Genomic DNA, 18,612 nt, shown 5'->3' on the forward strand with positions numbered 1-18,612 from the left:
TTATTTCTCCCTGGTAGGTAGACAGGCCTTCCCAAGCCTATTCTGTAATAGTCCCAGCAAATTACTTGCTTACCCCTGGTAGGTAAATAGGCCTTCCCAAGCCTATTCTCTCATCGCCTCAGCCAATGACTTATTTCTCCCTGGTAGGTAGACAGGCCTTCCCAAGCCTATTCTGTAATAGTCCCAGCAAATTACTTGCTTGTCCCTGGTAGGTAGACAGGCCTTCCCAAGCCTATTCTCTCATCGCCTCAGCCCATGACTTATTTCTCCCTGGTAGGTAGACAGGCCTTCCCAAGCCTATTCTGTAATAGTCCCAGCAAATTACTTGCTTGCCCCTGGTAGGTAGACAGGCTTTCCCAAGCCTATTCTGTAATAGTCCCAGCAAATTACTTGCTTGCCCCTGGTAGGTAGACTGGCCTTCCCAAGCCTATTCTGTAATAGCCCCAGCAAATTACTTGCTTGCCCCTGGTAGGTAGACAGGCCTTCCCAAACCAATTCTCTTATAGCCCATGCCAATTCTAGAATAGCCCCATCACATTACTTGCTTGCCCCTGGTAGGTAGACAGGCCTTCCCAAACCAATTCTCTTATAGCCCAAGCCAATTCTTGAATAGCCCCAGCACATTACTTGCTTGCCCCTGATAGGTAGACAGGCCTTCCCAAGCCTATTCTGTAATAGCCCCGACAAATTACTTGCTTGCCCCTGTTAGGTCGATAGGCCTCCCCAAGCCTATTCTCTCATCGCCTCAGCCCATGACTTATTTCTCCCTGTTAGGTAGACAGGCCTTCCCAAGCCTATTCTGTAATAGCCCCAGCAAATTACTTGCTTGTCCCTGGTAGGTAGACTGGCCTTCCCAAGCCTATTCTGTAATAGCCCCAGCAAATTACTTGCTTGCCCCTGGTAGGTAGACAGGCCTTCCCAAACCAATTCTCTTAAAGCCCAAGCCAATTCTCGAATAGCCCCAGCACATTACTTGCTTGCCCCTGGTAGGTAGACAGGCTTTCCCAAGCCTATTCTGTAATAGCCCCAGCAAATTACTTGCTTGCCCCTGGTAGGTAGACAAGTCTTCCCATGCCTATTCTGTAATAGTCCCAGCAAATTACTTGCTTGCCCCTGGTAGGTAGAAAGAAATTCCCAAGCCTTTTATCTCATAGCCCCTGCAAATGACTTGCTTGCCTCTGGTAGGTAGACAGGCCTTCCCAAGCATATTCTGTAATAGTCCTAGCAAATTACTTGCTTGCCCCTGGTAGGTAGACAGGCCTTCCCAAACCAATTCTTTTATAGCACAAGCCAATTCTCGAATTGCCCCAGCACATTACTTGCTTGCCCCTGGTAGGTAGACAGGCCTTCCCAAGCCTATTCTGTAATAGCCCCAGCAAATTACTTGCTTGCCCCTGGTAGGTAGACAGGCCTTCCCAAACCAATTCTCTTATAGCCCAACCCAATTCTCTAATAGCCCCTGCAATTACTTGCCTGCCCCTGGTAGGTAGAAAGGCCTTCCCAAGCCAATTCTCTAATAGCCCGTGCACATTACTTGCTTGCCCCTGGTAAGTAGACAGGCTTTCCCAAGCCTATTCTGTAATAGTCCCAGCAAATTACTTGCTTGCCCCTGGTAGGTAGACAGGCTTTCCCAAGCCTATTCTGTAATAGTCCCAGCAAATTACTTGCTTGCCCCTGGTAGGTAGATAGGCCTTCCCAAGCCTATTCTCTCATCGCTTCAGCCCATGACTTATTTCTCCCTGGTAGGTAGACAGGCCTTCCCAAGCCTATTCTGTAATAGTCCCAGCAAATTACTTGCTTGCCCCTGGTAGGTAGATAGGCCTTCCCAAGCCTATTCTCTCATCGCCTCAGCCCATGACTTATTTCTCCCTGGTAGGTAGACAGGCCTTCCCAAGCCTATTCTGTAATAGCCCCAGCAAATTACTTGCTTGTCCCTGGTAGGTAGACTGGCCTTCCCAAGCCTATTCTGTAATAGCCACAGCAAATTACTTGCTTGCCCCTGGTAGGTAGACAGGCCTTCCCAAACCAATTCTCTTAAAGCCCAAGCCAATTCTCGAATAGCCCCAGCACATTACTTGCTTGCCCCTGGTAGGTAGACAGGCTTTCCCAAGCCTATTCTGTAATAGCCCCAGCAAATTACTTGCTTGCCCCTGGTAGGTAGACAAGTCTTCCCATGCCTATTCTGTAATAGTCCCAGCAAATTACTTGCTTGCCCCTGGTAGGTAGAAAGAAATTCCCAAGCCTTTTCTCTCATAGCCCCTGCAAATTACTTGCTTGCCTCTGGTAGGTAGACAGGTCTTCCCAAGCCTATTCTGTAATAGTCCTAGCAAATTACTTGCTTGCCCCTGGTAGGTAGACATGCCTTCCCAAGCCTATTCTCTCATCGCCTCAGCCCATGACTTATTTCTCCCTGGTAGGTAGACAGGCTTTCCCAAGCCTATTCTGAAATAGTCCCAGCAAATTACTTGCTTGCCCCTGGTAGGTAGACAGGCCTTCCCAAACCAATTCTCTTATAGCACAAGCCAATTCTCGAATTGCCCCAGCACATTACTTGCCTGCCCCTGGTAGGTAGACAGGCCTTCCCAAGCCAATTCTCTAATAGCCCGTGCACATTACTTGCTTGCCCCTGGTAAGTAGACAGGCTTTCCCAAGCCTATTCTGTAATAGTCCCAGCAAATTACTTGCTTGCCCCTGGTAGGTAGACAGGCTTTCCCAAGCCTATTCTGTAATAGTCCCAGCAAATTACTTGCTTGCCCCTGGTAGGTAGATAGGCCTTCCCAAGCCTATTCTCTCATCGCTTCAGCCCATGACTTATTTCTCCCTGGTAGGTAGACAGGCCTTCCCAAGCCTATTCTGTAATAGTCCCAGCAAATTACTTGCTTGCCCATGGTAGGTAGATAGGCCTTCCCAAGCCTATTCTCTCATCGCCTCAGCCCATGACTTATTTCTCCCTGGTAGGTAGACAGGCCTTCCCAAGCCTATTCTGTAATAGTCCCAGCAAATTACTTGCTTGTCCCTGGTAGGTAGACAGGCCTTCCCAAGCCTATTCTCTCATCGCCTCAGCCCATGACTTATTTCTCCCTGGTAGGTAGACAGGCCTTCCCAAGCCTATTCTGTAATAGTCCCAGCAAATTACTTGCTTGTCCCTGGTAGGTAGACAGGCCTTCCCAAGCCTATTCTGTAATAGCCCCAGAAAATTACTTGCTTGCCCCTGGTAGGTAGACAGGCCTTCCCAAGCCTATTTTCTCATCGCCTCAGCCCATGACTTATTTCTCCCTGGTAGGTAGACAGGTCTTCCCAAGCCTATTCTGTAATAGTCCCAGCAAATTACTTGCTTGCCCCTGGTAGGTAGACAGGCTTTCCCAAGCCTATTCTGTAATAGTCCCAGCAAATTACTTGCTTGCCCCTGGTAGGTAGACAGGCCTTCCCAAACCAATTCTCTTAAAGCCCAAGCCTATTCTGTAATAGCCCCAGCAAATTACTTGCTTGCCCCTGGTAGGTAGACAAGTCTTCCCATGCCTATTCTGTAATAGTCCCAGCAAATTACTTGCTTGCCCCTGGTAGGTAGAAAGAAATTCCCAAGCCTTTTCTCTCATAGCCCCTGCAAATTACTTGCTTGCCTCTGGTAGGTAGACAGGTCTTCCCAAGCCTATTCTGTAATAGTCCTAGCAAATTACTTGCTTGCCCCTGGTAGGTAGACATGCCTTCCCAAGCCTATTCTCTCATCGCCTCAGCCCATGACTTATTTCTCCCTGGTAGGTAGACAGGCTTTCCCAAGCCTATTCTGAAATAGTCCCAGCAAATTACTTGCTTGCCCCTGGTAGGTAGACAGGCCTTCCCAAACCAATTCTCTTATAGCACAAGCCAATTCTCGAATTGCCCCAGCACATTACTTGCTTGCCCCTGGTAGGTAGACAGGCCTTCCCAAGCCTATTCTGTAATAGCCCCAGCAAATTACTTGCTTGCCCCTGGTAGGTAGACAGGCCTTCCCAAACCAATTCTCTTATAGCCCAACCCAATTCTCTAATAGCCCCTGCACATTACTTGCCTGCCCCTGGTAGGTAGACAGGCCTTCCCAAGCAAATTCTCTAATAGCCCGTGCACATTTCTTGCTTGCCCCTGGTAAGTAGACAGGCTTTCCCAAGCCTATTCTGTAATAGTCCCAGCAAATTACTTGCTTGCCCCTGGTAGGTAGACAGGCTTTCCCAAGCCTATTCTGTAATAGTCCCAGCAAATTACTTGCTTGCCCCTGGTAGGTAGATAGGCCTTCCCAAGCCTATTCTCTCATCGCTTCAGCCCATGACTTATTTCTCCCTGGTAGGTAGACAGGCCTTCCCAAGCCTATTCTGTAATAGTCCCAGCAAATTACTTGCTTGCCCCTGGTAGGTAGATAGGCCTTCCCAAGCCTATTCTCTCATCGCCTCAGCCCATGACTTATTTCTCCCTGGTAGGTAGACAGGCCTTCCCAAGCCTATTCTGTAATAGTCCCAGCAAATTACTTGCTTGTCCCTGGTAGGTAGACAGGCCTTCCCAAGCCTATTCTCTCATCGCCTCAGCCCATGACTTATTTCTCCCTGGTAGGTAGACAGGCCTTCCCAAGCCTATTCTGTAATAGTCCCAGCAAATTACTTGCTTGTCCCTGGTAGGTAGACAGGCCTTCCCAAGCCTATTCTGTAATAGCCCCAGCAAATTACTTGCTTGCCCCTGGTAGGTAGACAGGCCTTCCCAAGCCTATTTTCTCATCGCCTCAGCCCATGACTTATTTCTCCCTGGTAGGTAGACAGGCCTTCCCAAGCCTATTCTGTAATAGTCCCAGCAAATTACTTGCTTGCCCCTGGTAGGTAGACAGGCTTTCCCAAGCCTATTCTGTAATAGTCCCAGCAAATTACTTGCTTGCCCCTGGTAGGTAGATAGGCCTTCCCAAGCCTATTCTCTCATCGCTTCAGCCCATGACTTATTTCTCCCTGGTAGGTAGACAGGCCTTCCCAAGCCTATTCTGTAATAGTCCCAGCAAATTACTTGCTTACCCCTGGTAGGTAAATAGGCCTTCCCAAGCCTATTCTCTCATCGCCTCAGCCAATGACTTATTTCTCCCTGGTAGGTAGACAGGCCTTCCCAAGCCTATTCTGTAATAGTCCCAGCAAATTACTTGCTTGTCCCTGGTAGGTAGACAGGCCTTCCCAAGCCTATTTTCTCATCGCCTCAGCCCATGACTTATTTCTCCCTGGTAGGTAGACAGGCCTTCCCAAGCCTATTCTGTAATAGTCCCAGCAAATTACTTGCTTGCCCCTGGTAGGTAGACAGGCTTTCCCAAGCCTATTCTGTAATAGTCCCAGCAAATTACTTGCTTGCCCCTGGTAGGTAGATAGGCCTTCCCAAGCCTATTCTCTCATCGCTTCAGCCCATGACTTATTTCTCCCTGGTAGGTAGACAGGCCTTCCCAAGCCTATTCTGTAATAGTCCCAGCAAATTACTTGCTTACCCCTGGTAGGTAAATAGGCCTTCCCAAGCCTATTCTCTCATCGCCTCAGCCAATGACTTATTTCTCCCTGGTAGGTAGACAGGCCTTCCCAAGCCTATTCTGTAATAGTCCCAGCAAATTACTTGCTTGTCCCTGGTAGGTAGACAGGCCTTCCCAAGCCTATTCTCTCATCGCCTCAGCCCATGACTTATTTCTCCCTGGTAGGTAGACAGGCCTTCCCAAGCCTATTCTGTAATAGTCCCAGCAAATTACTTGCTTGCCCCTGGTAGGTAGACAGGCTTTCCCAAGCCTATTCTGTAATAGTCCCAGCAAATTACTTGCTTGCCCCTGGTAGGTAGACTGGCCTTCCCAAGCCTATTCTGTAATAGCCCCAGCAAATTACTTGCTTGCCCCTGGTAGGTAGACAGGCCTTCCCAAACCAATTCTCTTATAGCCCATGCCAATTCTAGAATAGCCCCATCACATTACTTGCTTGCCCCTGATAGGTAGACAGGCCTTCCCAAGCCTATTCTGTAATAGCCCCTGCAATTACTTACCTGCCCCTGGTAGGTAGAAAGGCCTTCCCAAGCCAATTCTCTAATAGCCCGTGCACATTACTTGCTTGCCCCTGGTAAGTAGACAGGCTTTCCCAAGCCTATTCTGTAATAGTCCCAGCAAATTACTTGCTTGCCCCTGGTAGGTAGACAGGCCTTCCCAAGCCTATTCTGTAATAGTCCCAGCAAATTACTTGCTTACCCCTGGTAGGTAAATAGGCCTTCCCAAGCCTATTCTCTCATCGCCTCAGCCAATGACTTATTTCTCCCTGGTAGGTAGACAGGCCTTCCCAAGCCTATTCTGTAATAGTCCCAGCAAATTACTTGCTTGCCCCTGGTAGGTAGACAGGCCTTCCCAAACCAATTCTCTTAAAGCCCAAGCCAATTCTCGAATAGCCCCAGCACATTACTTGCTTGCCCCTGGTAGGTAGACAGGCCTTCCCAAGCCAATTCTCTAATAGCCCGTGCACATTACTTGCTTGTCCCTGGTAGGTAGACTGGCCTTCCCAAGCCTATTCTGTAATAGCCCCAGCAAATTACTTGCTTGCCCCTGGTAGGTAGACAGGCCTTCCCAAACCAATTCTCTTATAGCCCAACCCAATTCTCTAATAGCCCCTGCACATTACTTGCCTGCCCCTGGTAGGTAGACAGGCCTTCCCAAGCCAATTCTCTAATAGCCCGTGCACATTACTTGCTTGCCCCTGGTAAGTAGACAGGCTTTCCCAAGCCTATTCTGTAATAGTCCCAGCAAATTACTTGCTTGCCCCTGGTAGGTAGACAGGCTTTCCCAAGCCTATTCTGTAATAGTCCCAGCAAATTACTTGCTTGCCCCTGGTAGGTAGATAGGCCTTCCCAAGCCTATTCTCTCATCGCTTCAGCCCATGACTTATTTCTCCCTGGTAGGTAGACAGGCCTTCCCAAGCCTATTCTGTAATAGTCCCAGCAAATTACTTGCTTACCCCTGGTAGGTAAATAGGCCTTCCCAAGCCTATTCTCTCATCGCCTCAGCCAATGACTTATTTCTCCCTGGTAGGTAGACAGGCCTTCCCAAGCCTATTCTGTAATAGTCCCAGCAAATTACTTGCTTGTCCCTGGTAGGTAGACAGGCCTTCCCAAGCCTATTCTCTCATCGCCTCAGCCCATGACTTATTTCTCCCTGGTAGGTAGACAGGCCTTCCCAAGCCTATTCTGTAATAGTCCCAGCAAATTACTTGCTTGCCCCTGGTAGGTAGACAGGCTTTCCCAAGCCTATTCTGTAATAGTCCCAGCAAATTACTTGCTTGCCCCTGGTAGGTAGACTGGCCTTCCCAAGCCTATTCTGTAATAGCCCCAGCAAATTACTTGCTTGCCCCTGGTAGGTAGACAGGCCTTCCCAAACCAATTCTCTTATAGCCCATGCCAATTCTAGAATAGCCCCATCACATTACTTGCTTGCCCCTGGTAGGTAGACAGGCCTTCCCAAACCAATTCTCTTATAGCCCAAGCCAATTCTTGAATAGCCCCAGCACATTACTTGCTTGCCCCTGATAGGTAGACAGGCCTTCCCAAGCCTATTCTGTAATAGCCCCGACAAATTACTTGCTTGCCCCTGTTAGGTCGATAGGCCTCCCCAAGCCTATTCTCTCATCGCCTCAGCCCATGACTTATTTCTCCCTGTTAGGTAGACAGGCCTTCCCAAGCCTATTCTGTAATAGCCCCAGCAAATTACTTGCTTGTCCCTGGTAGGTAGACTGGCCTTCCCAAGCCTATTCTGTAATAGCCCCAGCAAATTACTTGCTTGCCCCTGGTAGGTAGACAGGCCTTCCCAAACCAATTCTCTTAAAGCCCAAGCCAATTCTCGAATAGCCCCAGCACATTACTTGCTTGCCCCTGGTAGGTAGACAGGCTTTCCCAAGCCTATTCTGTAATAGCCCCAGCAAATTACTTGCTTGCCCCTGGTAGGTAGACAAGTCTTCCCATGCCTATTCTGTAATAGTCCCAGCAAATTACTTGCTTGCCCCTGGTAGGTAGAAAGAAATTCCCAAGCCTTTTATCTCATAGCCCCTGCAAATGACTTGCTTGCCTCTGGTAGGTAGACAGGCCTTCCCAAGCATATTCTGTAATAGTCCTAGCAAATTACTTGCTTGACCCTGGTAGGTAGACTGGCCTTCCCAAGCCTATTCTGTAATAGCCCCAGCAAATTACTTGCTTGCCCCTGGTAGGTAGACAGGCCTTCCCAAACCAATTCTCTTATAGCCCATGCCAATTCTAGAATAGCCCCATCACATTACTTGCTTGCCCCTGATAGGTAGACAGGCCTTCCCAAGCCTATTCTGTAATAGCCCCTGCAATTACTTGCCTGCCCCTGGTAGGTAGAAAGGCCTTCCCAAGCCAATTCTCTAATAGCCCGTGCACATTACTTGCTTGCCCCTGGTAAGTAGACAGGCTTTCCCAAGCCTATTCTGTAATAGTCCCAGCAAATTACTTGCTTGCCCCTGGTAGGTAGACAGGCCTTCCCAAGCCTATTCTGTAATAGTCCCAGCAAATTACTTGCTTACCCCTGGTAGGTAAATAGGCCTTCCCAAGCCTATTCTCTCATCGCCTCAGCCAATGACTTATTTCTCCCTGGTAGGTAGACAGGCCTTCCCAAGCCTATTCTGTAATAGTCCCAGCAAATTACTTGCTTGCCCCTGGTAGGTAGACAGGCCTTCCCAAACCAATTCTCTTAAAGCCCAAGCCAATTCTCGAATAGCCCCAGCACATTACTTGCTTGCCCCTGGTAGGTAGACAGGCCTTCCCAAGCCAATTCTCTAATAGCCCGTGCACATTACTTGCTTGTCCCTGGTAGGTAGACTGGCCTTCCCAAGCCTATTCTGTAATAGCCCCAGCAAATTACTTGCTTGCCCCTGGTAGGTAGACAGGCCTTCCCAAACCAATTCTCTTATAGCCCAACCCAATTCTCTAATAGCCCCTGCACATTACTTGCCTGCCCCTGGTAGGTAGACAGGCCTTCCCAAGCCAATTCTCTAATAGCCCGTGCACATTACTTGCTTGCCCCTGGTAAGTAGACAGGCTTTCCCAAGCCTATTCTGTAATAGTCCCAGCAAATTACTTGCTTGCCCCTGGTAGGTAGACAGGCTTTCCCAAGCCTATTCTGTAATAGTCCCAGCAAATTACTTGCTTGCCCCTGGTAGGTAGATAGGCCTTCCCAAGCCTATTCTCTCATCGCCTCAGCCCATGACTTATTTCTCCCTGTTAGGTAGACAGGCCTTCCCAAGCCTATTCTGTAATAGCCCCAGCAAATTACTTGCTTGTCCCTGGTAGGTAGACTGGCCTTCCCAAGCCTATTCTGTAATAGCCCCAGCAAATTACTTGCTTGCCCCTGGTAGGTAGACAGGCCTTCCCAAACCAATTCTCTTAAAGCCCAAGCCAATTCTCGAATAGCCCCAGCACATTACTTGCTTGCCCCTGGTAGGTAGACAGGCTTTCCCAAGCCTATTCTGTAATAGCCCCAGCAAATTACTTGCTTGCCCCTGGTAGGTAGACAAGTCTTCCCATGCCTATTCTGTAATAGTCCCAGCAAATTACTTGCTTGCCCCTGGTAGGTAGAAAGAAATTCCCAAGCCTTTTATCTCATAGCCCCTGCAAATGACTTGCTTGCCTCTGGTAGGTAGACAGGCCTTCCCAAGCATATTCTGTAATAGTCCTAGCAAATTACTTGCTTGACCCTGGTAGGTAGACAGGCCTTCCCAAACCAATTCTTTTATAGCACAAGCCAATTCTCGAATTGCCCCAGCACATTACTTGCTTGCCCCTGGTAGGTAGACAGGCCTTCCCAAGCCTATTCTGTAATAGCCCCAGCAAATTACTTGCTTGCCCCTGGTAGGTAGACAGGCCTTCCCAAACCAATTCTCTTATAGCCCAACCCAATTCTCTAATAGCCCCTGCAATTACTTGCCTGCCCCTGGTAGGTAGAAAGGCCTTCCCAAGCCAATTCTCTAATAGCCCGTGCACATTACTTGCTTGCCCCTGGTAAGTAGACAGGCTTTCCCAAGCCTATTCTGTAATAGTCCCAGCAAATTACTTGCTTGCCCCTGGTAGGTAGACAGGCTTTCCCAAGCCTATTCTGTAATAGTCCCAGCAAATTACTTGCTTGCCCCTGGTAGGTAGATAGGCCTTCCCAAGCCTATTCTCTCATCGCTTCAGCCCATGACTTATTTCTCCCTGGTAGGTAGACAGGCCTTTCCAAGCCTATTCTGTAATAGTCCCAGCAAATTACTTGCTTGCCCCTGGTAGGTAGATAGGCCTTCCCAAGCCTATTCTCTCATCGCCTCAGCCCATGACTTATTTCTCCCTGGTAGGTAGACAGGCCTTCCCAAGCCTATTCTGTAATACCCCCAGCAAATTACTTGCTTGTCCCTGGTAGGTAGACTGGCCTTCCCAAGCCTATTCTGTAATAGCCCCAGCAAATTACTTGCTTGCCCCTGGTAGGTAGACAGGCCTTCCCAAACCAATTCTCTTAAAGCCCAAGCCAATTCTCGAATAGCCCCAGCACATTACTTGCTTGCCCCTGGTAGGTAGACAGGCTTTCCCAAGCCTATTCTGTAATAGCCCCAGCAAATTACTTGCTTGCCCCTGGTAGGTAGACAAGTCTTCCCATGCCTATTCTGTAATAGTCCCAGCAAATTACTTGCTTGCCCCTGGTAGGTAGAAAGAAATTCCCAAGCCTTTTCTCTCATAGCCCCTGCAAATTACTTGCTTGCCTCTGGTAGGTAGACAGGTCTTCCCAAGCCTATTCTGTAATAGTCCTAGCAAATTACTTGCTTGCCCCTGGTAGGTAGACATGCCTTCCCAAGCCTATTCTCTCATCGCCTCAGCCCATGACTTATTTCTCCCTGGTAGGTAGACAGGCTTTCCCAAGCCTATTCTGAAATAGTCCCAGCAAATTACTTGCTTGCCCCTGGTAGGTAGACAGGCCTTCCCAAACCAATTCTCTTATAGCACAAGCCAATTCTCGAATTGCCCCAGCACATTACTTGCTTGCCCCTGGTAGGTAGACAGGCCTTCCCAAGCCTATTCTGTAATAGCCCCAGCAAATTACTTGCTTGCCCCTGGTAGGTAGACAGGCCTTCCCAAACCAATTCTCTTATAGCCCAACCCAATTCTCTAATAGCCCCTGCACATTACTTGCCTGCCCCTGGTAGGTAGACAGGCCTTCCCAAGCAAATTCTCTAATAGCCCGTGCACATTTCTTGCTTGCCCCTGGTAAGTAGACAGGCTTTCCCAAGCCTATTCTGTAATAGTCCCAGCAAATTACTTGCTTGCCCCTGGTAGGTAGACAGGCTTTCCCAAGCCTATTCTGTAATAGTCCCAGCAAATTACTTGCTTGCCCCTGGTAGGTAGATAGGCCTTCCCAAGCCTATTCTCTCATCGCTTCAGCCCATGACTTATTTCTCCCTGGTAGGTAGACAGGCCTTCCCAAGCCTATTCTGTAATAGTCCCAGCAAATTACTTGCTTGCCCCTGGTAGGTAGATAGGCCTTCCCAAGCCTATTCTCTCATCGCCTCAGCCCATGACTTATTTCTCCCTGGTAGGTAGACAGGCCTTCCCAAGCCTATTCTGTAATAGTCCCAGCAAATTACTTGCTTGTCCCTGGTAGGTAGACAGGCCTTCCCAAGCCTATTCTCTCATCGCCTCAGCCCATGACTTATTTCTCCCTGGTAGGTAGACAGGCCTTCCCAAGCCTATTCTGTAATAGTCCCAGCAAATTACTTGCTTGTCCCTGGTAGGTAGACAGGCCTTCCCAAGCCTATTCTGTAATAGCCCCAGCAAATTACTTGCTTGCCCCTGGTAGGTAGACAGGCCTTCCCAAGCCTATTTTCTCATCGCCTCAGCCCATGACTTATTTCTCCCTGGTAGGTAGACAGGCCTTCCCAAGCCTATTCTGTAATAGTCCCAGCAAATTACTTGCTTGCCCCTGGTAGGTAGACAGGCTTTCCCAAGCCTATTCTGTAATAGTCCCAGCAAATTACTTGCTTGCCCCTGGTAGGTAGATAGGCCTTCCCAAGCCTATTCTCTCATCGCTTCAGCCCATGACTTATTTCTCCCTGGTAGGTAGACAGGCCTTCCCAAGCCTATTCTGTAATAGTCCCAGCAAATTACTTGCTTACCCCTGGTAGGTAAATAGGCCTTCCCAAGCCTATTCTCTCATCGCCTCAGCCAATGACTTATTTCTCCCTGGTAGGTAGACAGGCCTTCCCAAGCCTATTCTGTAATAGTCCCAGCAAATTACTTGCTTGTCCCTGGTAGGTAGACAGGCCTTCCCAAGCCTATTCTCTCATCGCCTCAGCCCATGACTTATTTCTCCCTGGTAGGTAGACAGGCCTTCCCAAGCCTATTCTGTAATAGTCCCAGCAAATTACTTGCTTGCCCCTGGTAGGTAGACAGGCTTTCCCAAGCCTATTCTGTAATAGTCCCAGCAAATTACTTGCTTGCCCCTGGTAGGTAGACTGGCCTTCCCAAGCCTATTCTGTAATAGCCCCAGCAAATTACTTGCTTGCCCCTGGTAGGTAGACAGGCCTTCCCAAACCAATTCTCTTATAGCCCATGCCAATTCTAGAATAGCCCCATCACATTACTTGCTTGCCCCTGATAGGTAGACAGGCCTTCCCAAGCCTATTCTGTAATAGCCCCTGCAATTACTTGCCTGCCCCTGGTAGGTAGAAAGGCCTTCCCAAGCCAATTCTCTAATAGCCCGTGCACATTACTTGCTTGCCCCTGGTAAGTAGACAGGCTTTCCCAAGCCTATTCTGTAATAGTCCCAGCAAATTACTTGCTTGCCCCTGGTAGGTAGACAGGCCTTCCCAAGCCTATTCTGTAATAGTCCCAGCAAATTACTTGCTTACCCCTGGTAGGTAAATAGGCCTTCCCAAGCCTATTCTCTCATCGCCTCAGCCAATGACTTATTTCTCCCTGGTAGGTAGACAGGCCTTCCCAAGCCTATTCTGTAATAGTCCCAGCAAATTACTTGCTTGCCCCTGGTAGGTAGACAGGCCTTCCCAAACCAATTCTCTTAAAGCCCAAGCCAATTCTCGAATAGCCCCAGCACATTACTTGCTTGCCCCTGGTAGGTAGACAGGCCTTCCCAAGCCAATTCTCTAATAGCCCGTGCACATTACTTGCTTGTCCCTGGTAGGTAGACTGGCCTTCCCAAGCCTATTCTGTAATAGCCCCAGCAAATTACTTGCTTGCCCCTGGTAGGTAGACAGGCCTTCCCAAACCAATTCTCTTATAGCCCAACCCAATTCTCTAATAGCCCCTGCACATTACTTGCCTGCCCCTGGTAGGTAGACAGGCCTTCCCAAGCCAATTCTCTAATAGCCCGTGCACATTACTTGCTTGCCCCTGGTAAGTAGACAGGCTTTCCCAAGCCTATTCTGTAATAGTCCCAGCAAATTACTTGCTTGCCCCTGGTAGGTAGACAGGCTTTCCCAAGCCTATTCTGTAATAGTCCCAGCAAATTACTTGCTTGCCCCTGGTAGGTAGATAGGCCTTCCCAAGCCTATTCTCTCATCGCTTCAGCCCATGACTTATTTCTCCCTGGTAGGTAGACAGGCCTTCCCAAGCCTATTCTGTAATAGTCCCAGCAAATTACTTGCTTACCCCTGGTAGGTAAATAGGCCTTCCCAAGCCTATTCTCTCATCGCCTCAGCCAATGACTTATTTCTCCCTGGTAGGTAGACAGGCCTTCCCAAGCCTATTCTGTAATAGTCCCAGCAAATTACTTGCTTGTCCCTGGTAGGTAGACAGGCCTTCCCAAGCCTATTCTCTCATCGCCTCAGCCCATGACTTATTTCTCCCTGGTAGGTAGACAGGCCTTCCCAAGCCTATTCTGTAATAGTCCCAGCAAATTACTTGCTTGCCCCTGGTAGGTAGACAGGCTTTCCCAAGCCTATTCTGTAATAGTCCCAGCAAATTACTTGCTTGCCCCTGGTAGGTAGATTGGCCTTCCCAAGCCTATTCTGTAATAGCCCCAGCAAATTACTTGCTTGCCCCTGGTAGGTAGACAGGCCTTCCCAAACCAATTCTCTTATAGCCCATGCCAATTCTAGAATAGCCCCATCACATTACTTGCTTGCCCCTGGTAGGTAGACAGGCCTTCCCAAACCAATTCTCTTATAGCCCAAGCCAATTCTTGAATAGCCCCAGCACATTACTTGCTTGCCCCTGATAGGTAGACAGGCCTTCACAAGCCTATTCTGTAATAGCCCCGACAAATTACTTGCTTGCCCCTGTTAGGTCGATAGGCCTCCCCAAGCCTATTCTCTCATCGCCTCAGCCCATGACTTATTTCTCCCTGTTAGGTAGACAGGCCTTCCCAAGCCTATTCTGTAATAGCCCCAGCAAATTACTTGCTTGTCCCTGGTAGGTAGACTGGCCTTCCCAAGCCTATTCTGTAATAGCCCCAGCAAATTACTTGCTTGCCCCTGGTAGGTAGACAGGCCTTCCCAAACCAATTCTCTTAAAGCCCAAGCCAATTCTCGAATAGCCCCAGCACATTACTTGCTTGCCCCTGGTAGGTAGACAGGCTTTCCCAAGCCTATTCTGTAATAGCCCCAGCAAATTACTTGCTTGCCCCTGGTAGGTAGACAAGTCTTCCCATGCCTATTCTGTAATAGTCCCAGCAAATTACTTGCTTGCCCCTGGTAGGTAGAAAGAAATTCCCAAGCCTTTTATCTCATAGCCCCTGCAAATGACTTGCTTGCCTCTGGTAGGTAGACAGGCCTTCCCAAGCATATTCTGTAATAGTCCTAGCAAATTACTTGCTTGCCCCTGGTAGGTAGACAGGCCTTCCCAAACCAATTCTTTTATAGCACAAGCCAATTCTCGAATTGCCCCAGCACATTACTTGCTTGCCCCTGGTAGGTAGACAGGCCTTCCCAAGCCTATTCTGTAATAGCCCCAGCAAATTACTTGCTTGCCCCTTGTAGGTAGACAGGCCTTCCCAAACCAATTCTCTTATAGCCCAACCCAATTCTCTAATAGCCCCTGCAATTACTTGCCTGCCCCTGGTAGGTAGAAAGGCCTTCCCAAGCCAATTCTCTAATAGCCCGTGCACATTACTTGCTTGCCCCTGGTAAGTAGACAGGCTTTCCCAAGCCTATTCTGTAATAGTCCCAGCAAATTACTTGCTTGCCCCTGGTAGGTAGACAGGCTTTCCCAAGCCTATTCTGTAATAGTCCCAGCAAATTACTTGCTTGCCCCTGGTAGGTAGATAGGCCTTCCCAAGCCTATTCTCTCATCGCTTCAGCCCATGACTTATTTCTCCCTGGTAGGTAGACAGGCCTTCCCAAGCCTATTCTGTAATAGTCCCAGCAAATTACTTGCTTGCCCCTGGTAGGTAGATAGGCCTTCCCAAGCCTATTCTCTCATCGCCTCAGCCCATGACTTATTTCTCCCTGGTAGGTAGACAGGCCTTCCCAAGCCTATTCTCTAATAGCCCCAGCAAATTACTTGCTTGTCCCTGGTAGGTAGACTGGCCTTCCCAAGCCTATTCTGTAATAGCCCCAGCAAATTACTTGCTTGCCCCTGGTAGGTAGACAGGCCTTCCCAAACCAATTCTCTTAAAGCCCAAGCCAATTCTCGAATAGCCCCAGCACATTACTTGCTTGCCCCTGGTAGGTAGACAGGCTTTCCCAAGCCTATTCTGTAATAGCCCCAGCAAATTACTTGCTTGCCCCTGGTAGGTAGACAAGTCTTCCCATGCCTATTCTGTAATAGTCCCAGCAAATTACTTGCTTGCCCCTGGTAGGTAGAAAGAAATTCCCAAGCCTTTTCTCTCATAGCCCCTGCAAATTACTTGCTTGCCTCTGGTAGGTAGACAGGTCTTCCCAAGCCTATTCTGTAATAGTCCTAGCAAATTACTTGCTTGCCCCTGGTAGGTAGACATGCCTTCCCAAGCCTATTCTCTCATCGCCTCAGCCCATGACTTATTTCTCCCTGGTAGGTAGACAGGCTTTCCCAAGCCTATTCTGAAATAGTCCCAGCAAATTACTTGCTTGCCCCTGGTAGGTAGACAGGCCTTCCCAAACCAATTCTCTTATAGCACAAGCCAATTCTCGAATTGCCCCAGCACATTACTTGCTTGCCCCTGGTAGGTAGACAGGCCTTCCCAAGCCTATTCTGTAATAGCCCCAGCAAATTACTTGCTTGCCCCTGGTAGGTAGACAGGCCTTCCCAAACCAATTCTCTTATAGCCCAACCCAATTCTCTAATAGCCCCTGCACATTACTTGCCTGCCCCTGGTAGGTAGACAGGCCTTCCCAAGCAAATTCTCTAATAGCCCGTGCACATTTCTTGCTTGCCCCTGGTAAGTAGACAGGCTTTCCCAAGCCTATTCTGTAATAGTCCCAGCAAATTACTTGCTTGCCCCTGGTAGGTAGACAGGCTTTCCCAAGCCTATTCTGTAATAGTCCCAGCAAATTACTTGCTTGCCCCTGGTAGGTAGATAGGCCTTCCCAAGCCTATTCTCTCATCGCTTCAGCCCATGACTTATTTCTCCCTGGTAGGTAGACAGGCCTTCCCAAGCCTATTCTGTAATAGTCCCAGCAAATTACTTGCTTGCCCCTGGTAGGTAGATAGGCCTTCCCAAGCCTATTCTCTCATCGCCTCAGCCCATGACTTATTTCTCCCTGGTAGGTAGACAGGCCTTCCCAAGCCTATTCTGTAATAGTCCCAGCAAATTACTTGCTTGTCCCTGGTAGGTAGACAGGCCTTCCCAAGCCTATTCTCTCATCGCCTCAGCCCATGACTTATTTCTCCCTGGTAGGTAGACAGGCCTTCCCAAGCCTATTCTGTAATAGTCCCAGCAAATTACTTGCTTGTCCCTGGTAGGTAGACAGGCCTTCCCAAGCCTATTCTGTAATAGCCCCAGCAAATTACTTGCTTGCCCCTGGTAGGTAGACAGGCCTTCCCAAGCCTATTTTCTCATCGCCTCAGCCCATGACTTATTTCTCCCTGGTAGGTAGACAGGCCTTCCCAAGCCTATTCTGTAATAGTCCCAGCAAATTACTTGCTTGCCCCTGGTAGGTAGACAGGCTTTCCCAAGCCTATTCTGTAATAGTCCCAGCAAATTACTTGCTTGCCCCTGGTAGGTAGATAGGCCTTCCCAAGCCTATTCTCTCATCGCTTCAGCCCATGACTTATTTCTCCCTGGTAGGTAGACAGGCCTTCCCAAGCCTATTCTGTAATAGTCCCAGCAAATTACTTGCTTACCCCTGGTAGGTAAATAGGCCTTCCCAAGCCTATTCTCTCATCGCCTCAGCCAATGACTTATTTCTCCCTTGTAGGTAGACAGGCCTTCCCAAGCCTATTCTGTAATAGTCCCAGCAAATTACTTGCTTGTCCCTGGTAGGTAGACAGGCCTTCCCAAGCCTATTCTCTCATCGCCTCAGCCCATGACTTATTTCTCCCTGGTAGGTAGACAGGCCTTCCCAAGCCTATTCTGTAATAGTCCCAGCAAATTACTTGCTTGCCCCTGGTAGGTAGACAGGCTTTCCCAAGCCTATTCTGTAATAGTCCCAGCAAATTACTTGCTTGCCCCTGGTAGGTAGACTGGCCTTCCCAAGCCTATTCTGTAATAGCCCCAGCAAATTACTTGCTTGCCCCTGGTAGGTAGACAGGCCTTCCCAAACCAATTCTCTTATAGCCCATGCCAATTCTAGAATAGCCCCATCACATTACTTGCTTGCCCCTGGTAGGTAGACAGGCCTTCCCAAACCAATTCTCTTATAGCCCAAGCCAATTCTTGAATAGCCCCAGCACATTACTTGCTTGCCCCTGATAGGTAGACAGGCCTTCCCAAGCCTATTCTGTAATAGCCCCTGCAATTACTTGCCTGCCCCTGGTAGGTAGAAAGGCCTTCCCAAGCCAATTCTCTAATAGCCCGTGCACATTACTTGCTTGCCCCTGGTAAGTAGACAGGCTTTCCCAAGCCTATTCTGTAATAGTCCCAGCAAATTACTTGCTTGCCCCTGGTAGGTAGACAGGCTTTCCCAAGCCTATTCTGTAATAGTCCCAGCAAATTACTTGCTTGCCCCTGGTAGGTAGATAGGCCTTCCCAAGCCTATTCTCTCATCGCTTCAGCCCATGACTTATTTCTCCCTGGTAGGTAGACAGGCCTTCCCAAGCCTATTCTGTAATAGTCCCAGCAAATTACTTGCTTGCCCCTGGTAGGTAGATAGGCCTTCCCAAGCCAATTCTCTCATCGCCTCAGCCCATGACTTATTTCTCCCTGGTAGGTAGACAGGCCTTCCCAAGCCTATTCTGTAATAGCCCCAGCAAATTACTTGCTTGTCCCTGGTAGGTAGACTGGCCTTCCCAAGCCTATTCTGTAATAGCCCCAGCAAATTACTTGCTTGCCCCTGGTAGGTAGACAGGCCTTCCCAAACCAATTCTCTTAAAGCCCAAGCCAATTCTCGAATAGCCCCAGCACATTACTTGCTTGCCCCTGGTAGGTAGACAGGCTTTCCCAAGCCTATTCTGTAATAGCCCCAGCAAATTACTTGCTTGCCCCTGGTAGGTAGACAAGTCTTCCCATGCCTATTCTGTAATAGTCCC

The sequence above is a fragment of the Corythoichthys intestinalis genome, unplaced genomic scaffold (genome assembly GCF_030265065.1).
Source record: "Corythoichthys intestinalis isolate RoL2023-P3 unplaced genomic scaffold, ASM3026506v1 HiC_scaffold_25, whole genome shotgun sequence".
NCBI classification, from domain to species: Eukaryota; Metazoa; Chordata; class Actinopteri; order Syngnathiformes; family Syngnathidae; genus Corythoichthys; species Corythoichthys intestinalis.